The sequence below is a fragment of the Aotus nancymaae genome, unplaced genomic scaffold (genome assembly GCF_030222135.1).
Source record: "Aotus nancymaae isolate 86718 unplaced genomic scaffold, 86718_ANA_hifiasm-v0.15.2.pri h1tg000059l, whole genome shotgun sequence".
Classification (NCBI taxonomy): Eukaryota; Metazoa; Chordata; class Mammalia; order Primates; family Aotidae; genus Aotus; species Aotus nancymaae.
The window spans coordinates 16,328,553-16,336,399 of NW_026988473.1; the positions used below are offsets into that span (position 1 = coordinate 16,328,553).

The following is a 7,847-nucleotide window of genomic DNA, read 5'->3' on the forward strand; positions in this document are numbered from 1 at the left end:
CTCATTTACTTACGAAAATTGAATCCCAAATGCCCCCTCGCCCCAACCAAGAGCTTCTCCAAGGAGAGAAACGGACAGTGTCAAATTCTGGAGCTCTCCTGCTCCTCTTCAGAGCAGCCCATGGGCCAACGCTGGCAGGGATACCTCCAGAGCTGGGATAGAGGTGAGCCGGGCAGGGGCAGGGAGGGCCAGACCACCTGGCAGATCACCTCCCTGAGCTTTGATCCTTACGTCCAGCTCCCTAGTGCATCCGCATGGATGAGTCTCAGGATTCCGAAACCCAGCAGAGCCCAGATGGACACATCATCTTCTCTTGGAGTCCACGTATTGGTGAGCAGACTCACGCTCCTTCACTCATGCATTCAGCAAACATGCACTGAGTGCCCACTGAGTGCCCTCTAGGTGCCAGGCATGGCACCAGGCACCAGGATAACAAGGGATGGGGACTCCTGACCTTGGGCAGTTTGTGAACTATTTGGGAGACAAGCCAAGAAAGGGACAAGGACCCCGTCGTGTGTGAAAGACTAACACATTTGCGAATTACAACCTGGCGCAAGCAAGGAAAGGGAGTGACTAATTCCACGAGGGAGTCGGGGAAGGTTTCCCAGGGGAGTCACTATGTGAATTGTGGCCAGTCCTGAAAGGGCACTCTTGATGGAGGGAATGGTGTGCACAGAGCTTGGAGTCTGGGCAGCCGTGCTGGCTGGAGACTTGCTTTGGTGCAACTGCCCTGCACCGTGGGGGAGCAGGTGTGTCCTAGTAGCAATGAAATCCACTTCCCATGAGGGGACTGGGTTGCCTGTGTGGGGGGCTGCACCCTGCAGTGTGCCAGAAGACACTGTTATTCATAGTCCCCAAGCTGTCACTCGCCTCCCACGTCCTATCAGTCACCAAGCCCTGTCTCATCTGCCTCCCGAACACCTCTTGACACCTCCCGAACTGTCTCCCTCTCTCCCTGCCCATGCTGCCCCCATCAAGGGCTCGGCATCCCTGTGGGTCTGCCTGTTGTCAGTCTCCCTCCCACCCCCGTGCACCATGCAGCCACCAGAACGGACACACAGAAGTGGCAGTGTGGCATTTCACTCCCTATGGAAATCCCTTTCATGGCTCCTGAGGCCCCAAAGAGAAAGTTCAGTTCCTGAGGATCATGTCCAGAACCCTTCATGGTTGGAACCCTGGCTGAAACCCCCACCTCACTAACCTCGTGGGGCTCCTGTGTGTCTGAACCACCCCTCTGAAGCCACCAGTTGCAGAAACGCATCAGGCCCCTTGCAGCCTCCCCCTCTTTGCTTGTGCCATGTCCTCCACCTGGAATTCACTTCCTTCAAGCTTGTCTGCCTAATGAACTCCCACTCAGTGTTCGAGCCCCAGATGAGCAAATAATGTAATGGGAATGAACGTAATAACTACCATTTACTGTCCACCCCTCTAGTCCCTCTCTAGTGTATTACGCTGCCTATTTTCATAGTATCTAAAATGCTATTTTTTAATATATGGCTTTATTGTCTGTTGCACATCTCTCCCATCTGAGTGAGCACTTTGTGAGGGCAGGACGTGGTTTTCCCATGTCCCCAGTATCGAGTCATGGCTGGCACTGAGCAGGGGGGTCAAAAGAGTTGGTGGATCCAGTGAAGAAAGAACCCTCTGCACAAACCTATAAAGTGTTCATTCTTATCTCTATTCTACCAGTGGGGAAACTGAGGCTTTGGGCACAAGGGCTTTGGCAGCTATCTCAGAGCTCCATTGCTAAGCCTGTTCCCAGGGGCCCCTCCAGGACAGGGGCAGTGACTCACTCCCACCAGGATCTCCTGGATCCTCAGGAAGGACTCTGCACGTAGGTGGTGGAGGGCTCCTGTCAGTGGCAAGGGATTTCATGGTAGGGAAAAGGGGTGGCTGAGGCAGTTTCGGGGGAGCCATCCCAGCTAGTTAAAGCTTGGCTTTGCAGATCCTGTTTCTAGGCTTGGAATTGAGTGCACTGATGGTTCCCACTCATTCCTAATTGGCACCAAATTATGTGGAGTGGGCTGGCTGTGCTGCCTGGCTCAGCTCAGCGGGGGCCGAGGCGGCTGCTGGTATCAATAAAAGAGTTGACGTCAGAGATAGAGTAGGAAGTCAGGCTTTGCAGAGCAGCATGGGGTTGTGGAGGGAGCACTGGGCTGGGAGTCCTTAGTCCTTCATCTGGGGCAGTAGCAGGAACCAAGGCTTTGGGTTTAGGAACGCCCCAGCTGTGTGGCCTTGACCAGGCCATTCATCTTTCTAAGTCTCAGTCACCTCATCTCTTAAATGGGGGTGGCCATCATCCCTGCATCTCAGGCTTGCTGGGAGGTAAAGGCTGCTGCTTTTCTGTGGGCGCTACATCTACACTCTCTGCTGCATCATAGGGTGAGGGGTGAGTCTGGCTAGGGGAGCCCTTCAGACCTGGACGGGAAGCAGGGCAGGGTCAGCTGCCTTCCTGGTTTTGACTTTGCCCTCGGAGGGCTCCACACTTCTCCTTCTTGCCCACCTGCTGAAGCTGAGGGCACGTTCTTTGCCAAGACGCTTGAGCCCTGGGGCCTCTCCCTGGAGCAACGTTCTGAGCGTAGGGCAGGTGGATCCCTCTTGCTAATGAACATTTCACCAGGCCTAACAGGGCAAGGTGCACTGTGGAAGGAGCCACAGTCCCGAGTGTGTGTCTGGGGTCACCCACTCCTCTGTGTCTCAGTTTCCCTGTATGTAAAATGAGGGGGATTGATTGGACGATCTCTCTGGGCCCATTCAGCTCTGATTAATTCCTTATTTCCTTTTATATTAAACTTCCAGTTCCTACAAGTGGGCCTCTGGGAGGGGCAGAGTTTGGTCAAAGGAATTCTCACAGAGGAGTCCTTGAGTTATAGCTTCTTTCAGGGGTATTTGTTTTGCTTTATGTAAGAAAGGGGAATTCTTAACCCAAGGGGTTAGCAGTGGGACTTTAGGTAGTGGACAAAGTGAAACATTTCAGGTATTGGGGAACAGAGACACAGAGGGAGAAGCAAGGGCCATGCAGGCAGAGATGGGACAGATGGCAAGAACTCACTGTTAGCCATGGGTGGGACCCGGGACAGTGCAGAAGGCGAGGGAGATGAGTCAGGTGTCTGCAGGAGGTGCTGGAAATTGCACCAAATCACTGTCCAGGTGAAGAGCTGGGGTCATAGCCTTGGACAGTGGGGCTGAGTTCTGTGAGGCAGTGATCTTGAATCAGTGTTGGGGTCTGCTTAGCTATTAAAGGACAGAGTCTGGACTTTAGAGTCTCGCAGCCATGGGTTCTACGCCCAGCCCTGCCACTGACTGGCTGTGGGACTTTGGACAAGTTACTTAACCTTTCTGAGGCTCAGTATCCTTGGGTTATGACAGGGAAAACCAACCCCCTCATAGGATTGTCATGGAGAGTCCATGAAATAACAAATGTGGAAAGCCTGGCACTGGCTTTGCAAATCATAAGCCCCTAGTACGTGGTGGCAGTTACTGTCCTTCTAATTCCCCTGAGGGAGATACGGCTCACCCTGGGGACTGTCTCTGGGGCTTCTTGGGGACATCAACTTTTGCCTTCGTATCTTAAAGACCTGTCAGGGCCATGTGTTCTAGAGCAGAGAGAGGTTTTGGGAGCTGGAAACTATCCTGGGGCCTCACAGGTTCCAGTGTGAGGGCAGCTGCCTTGCCTGCATGGTAGGATCATGTAGTGCAGCACTGGGGGTGAGGTCATGGGCTCTACAGCCTGCCTGACAGGGTTCGAATCCCATCCTGCCACTTACCTGCTGGGTGACCTTACACCTGTCCCCTCGCCTCTCTGATGCTCAGGTATTTCATCTGTTAAAGGGGGATGATGACAAAAACAACCACCTTATAGAGATAACCAAGAAGAAATGAATGAAAATACACAAGCATCTAGACCTGCACAGTTGAATAGAGCAACCGCTTGGTCCCTCTGGCTCTTGGGCACTTGAACTGTGGCTTGTCCAAACTGAGTTGGACCATGAGACTAAAATACTCACCAGCTTTTGAAAGCTTAGGATGAGAAAAACAGTAATGTATCTCTCCAATAATTTTTATATGGGTAACATGTTGAAATGATGATATTTTGGACATATTTGGTTAAATAAAATATATTATTAAGATGAACTTCACCTGCTTCTTTTTACTTTCTTTAATGTGGCTACTGGAAAATTTCAGATTACAGTGCATTTGTGGCCTGTCTATTTCCATCACTTAACAGTGATCTAGAGCAATGCAAGGCGGTTAGTAGGCATGACGTACGTGTTTGCTGTTATTATTATTAGCTGTTGGGTTTGAGTCCTGGATTTATAACTTCTTGCGTTATCTTGTGCAGGTTAACTTTTCTAAACTTTAGTTTTCCTCTCTGTAAAATGGGACTTATGTGATTATTGAAATTGTGCCTACAGAGTGTTTGGCATAGCTCCTGGCACATAGAAAGCTCTCAATCCATGTGAGCTGGCATACTGCTTGCCTATGGGATTGGAGGTGAGGGCTTTCACCACTCCTTGATGGGAGAGAGGCTTCCCTGTTACCCTCAGGAGCTATGGGTGGGGTGGAGCTGACTAAGCCTCCTCTCCCCACAAATGGGACCTGCCTTGAGCCTGAGTAAACTGCCTTGAGCCTGAGGTTGAGCTGTTTGGCTGGTTATATTAAGGGAAGGGTCAATAACACATTAATTGGATCAATGGCCCCATTAATCTTCCTCTAATGAACAGCCGTTCCAGCCAAACTGTCTTCCCTAGATCCTGGAAGACATTTCGTATTGGCAGGAAACTTGCTGGGTAGAAAGAACCTCAAATCCTATAAAAGTGATTTAGTGGCTTTGCTTGGGGAAGGCGTGCTGCAGATGCAGGGCCAGGGAGAATTGAAGCAGCAAAGTCACAGCAAACCTCTCCTTCTGGGGCCCCAGATTAAAATCCCAGGGGGTGCTGGGAAAGGTGGGGGATTTTGATGAAGGTTGGAGGTGAGGGGAGGGTTGATCTAACCCTTATCTGGCTTGGACACCCTCACCTCCAAATCAACAGATGGTTGGTGTTGCCAGAGTTGCGCTGGCCTGGAGGGCCTGGAGGGGTGATGATGGCTGTGGAGGGAGTCCTGGGAAGGGCACTAGAAGTCCTGCACTATGTGACTGTACAGGGTACTCAACTGCCTCATTTGCAGGGGCCTTGCAAGTGGTGTCAGGTCAGAGGAGCTTTGCTGGAGAGTGATGTGGCCTGGGAGGGTGCTGAGCTGGGGTGGGAGCAGAGGAGAAGTAGCCTTGGGGAGGGTGTCCCCAGGGCCCCTAGGAAATGGGCTAGAGCTGAGGAGGACCCTGTCTAGGTGGTTGTTTGACTTTGGAATCTCTCTTTCTTCTCTGCCCCAGTATCTCACCCTCTGCCCAAGGATGCTGTAGTTCAGCCATCAGTGCTTCATTCTTTTGACTAGGGGGAAGTGCTGGCTGGGCGCAGTGGCTCTCGCCTGTAATCCCAGCACTTTGGGAGGGCAAGGCAGGTGGATCACCTGAGGTCAGGAGTTTGAGACCAGCCTGGCCAACATAGTGAAACCCCGTCCCTACTAAAAATACAAAATTTAGCTGGGCGCAGTGGCAGGCACCTGTAATTCCAGCTAGGGAGGCTGAGGCAGGAGAATCACTTGAACCCAGGAGGCGGAGGTTACAGTGAGCCGAGATTGTGCCATTGCACTCCAGCCTGGGTAACGGAACTAGACTCCCATCTCAAAAAGAGAAAGAAAGAAAGAAAGAAAGAAAGAAAGAAAGAAAAAGAAAGAAAGAAAGAAAGAAAGAGAAAGAAAATACAAATGCCTCCTGAGGGCTGCTCATTTCATTCTGTCTACCTATTCATCCATCACCACGAGAGGGAAACAGAAATGAATCCAACTGGGAACCACCCACCCTCAAGAAACTTTGGGGTTTTAAAGGACAGGGTGACTATTTTTATCTGTTGGGGGGGTGGGATTTAAATTAGGCCTTGGAAGGGAGCCTAGAGATCAGCAAGTCCAACTCTCCCATGTTACAGATGAGGAGAGAGAGGCCCAGAGATAACACCTTAAGATGTTATCTTTAGGTTAAGTGGCCTGCCCGATGTCAGTGTGGCTGGGCTAGCAGCATGTGTAAGATCTGGCATTTCAGGTGAAGGGGAGAGCTTCAGCAAAGTTCCAGAAGAAGGACATGGTGGAGCGTGTGGAAAGGCAACAGGCAGCTCCATTTGACCAGAGGCTGGGGCCAGTTGAAGTGAGTTAGGGAGGACACTGAGGCAGATGTGGTTCCCAAGGCCCTGGTTTGGCCAAAGTCAGCAGAGCCTCTGGGTGACGTGGGCATCCCAGAAACCTATGGAGAGCCCCTGTGCTCACACTTCCTGCCCCCTATTGTACTATGAGCTATTCTTCCTCCCAGTAACCCCACAGTCCCTGGTGGACTCCCTTGAGGTGGCCCACCCACCTGAGATGCCCAGCTCAGCATGGAAAGAACTAGTTTGCTTCCTGTCCCTGTGGCTCTCTGAAGTGACATGTGGCTCTGGAAATGGCAAGACCTTGCCCAGCTGAGTGACTCCACGTCCCTGAGCCTCCTTGGTGAAGTAGGACCTCACCCTGGCTCCCAGGGTTCTCCCGGTGATCCAGGGAGCAGCAGGTGAGGAGTGAAATCTTTGAGGGAGGGACTGGACATTGCTATAACTATAACAGTAGCTCACATTGATCAAGTACCTCCCAGGTGCCAGGCACTGTCCTCAGCACTTTCCAAGCATCCCTTCACTCAGCCTCAGATACTGGTATGGGGTAGGTGTTATTGGTACACCCATTTTGCAGGTGACTTTTCAGGCGCAGAGTGGTAAAGTGACCTGTTTCAAATCACGCAGCTGTGCCACACTCAGGTAGTCTGAGTTTGAGCTTTTATCTCCCCCAATGCCCCTGTGCATACATGCAGGCACCCACACATGCACCCACACATGCACACACATACCCATGAATACATGCACTCATACACCTATGTGCATTTACACACACATGCACCCCTGCATGCACACACCCACCCACACATACAGGCACCCACGCACCTATGTGCATTCAAACACATATGCCTGCACACATACATGCACACACATACCCATACGTACATGCACACATGTGCCTATGTGCATTCACACACACATACACATGCACCCCTGCATGCATGCACACATCCATGTATACATGCACCCATGCACCTATGTGCATCCACACACACATACACCCCTGCATGCATGCACACACCCACGTATACATGCACCCATGTGCCTACGTGTATTCACACATGTAGACATGCACACATTCATGCACACACATACCCATGCATACATGCACCCATGCACCTATGTGCATTCACACACACATACACCCCTGTATGCATGCACACACCCACGTATACATGCACCCATGCACCTATGTGTATTCACACATGTAGATATGCACATATTCATGCACACACCCACATATACATGCACCCATGCGCCTATGTGCATTCACACACACACACCCTTGCATGTACACACCCACTCACACATACAGGTACCCATGCATCTATGTGCATTCACACACACGCATACACTCATACCTGCCTGCTTGGGTCGCTGGGCTAAGCTCCAAGCCTCCAGAGCAGACCCCAGTAAATACTCCAGGGAGAGCCATCAGGGCTGACTCTGGGCCAGGATGGTCCACAATCTTGGAAGCAGAAGTGACCCCTCATAGTGCTGCTTAGGAAATGGGCAGGGACAGACAGGACGACTTGCCCCAGGTCTCACTGTGAGTGAAAGGCTTAATGAATCTGTTGGAAGTCAGACAAAGTCAAGTTCAGCATCCCTTCTCCT

At 51.4% G+C, this 7,847-nt stretch overlaps 1 long non-coding RNA gene across 1 annotated transcript; it reads left to right on the forward strand.

Annotated features, from left to right (window-relative positions):
* Window positions 1-251: 251 nt before the first annotated feature.
* Window positions 252-4,134, forward strand: LOC135270195 (uncharacterized). The gene is made up of 2 exons (XR_010338401.1): window positions 252-330; window positions 3,814-4,134. It is a non-coding gene; the product is annotated as an uncharacterized LOC135270195 (long non-coding RNA).
* The last annotated feature ends 3,713 nt before the right edge of the window (window positions 4,135-7,847 follow it).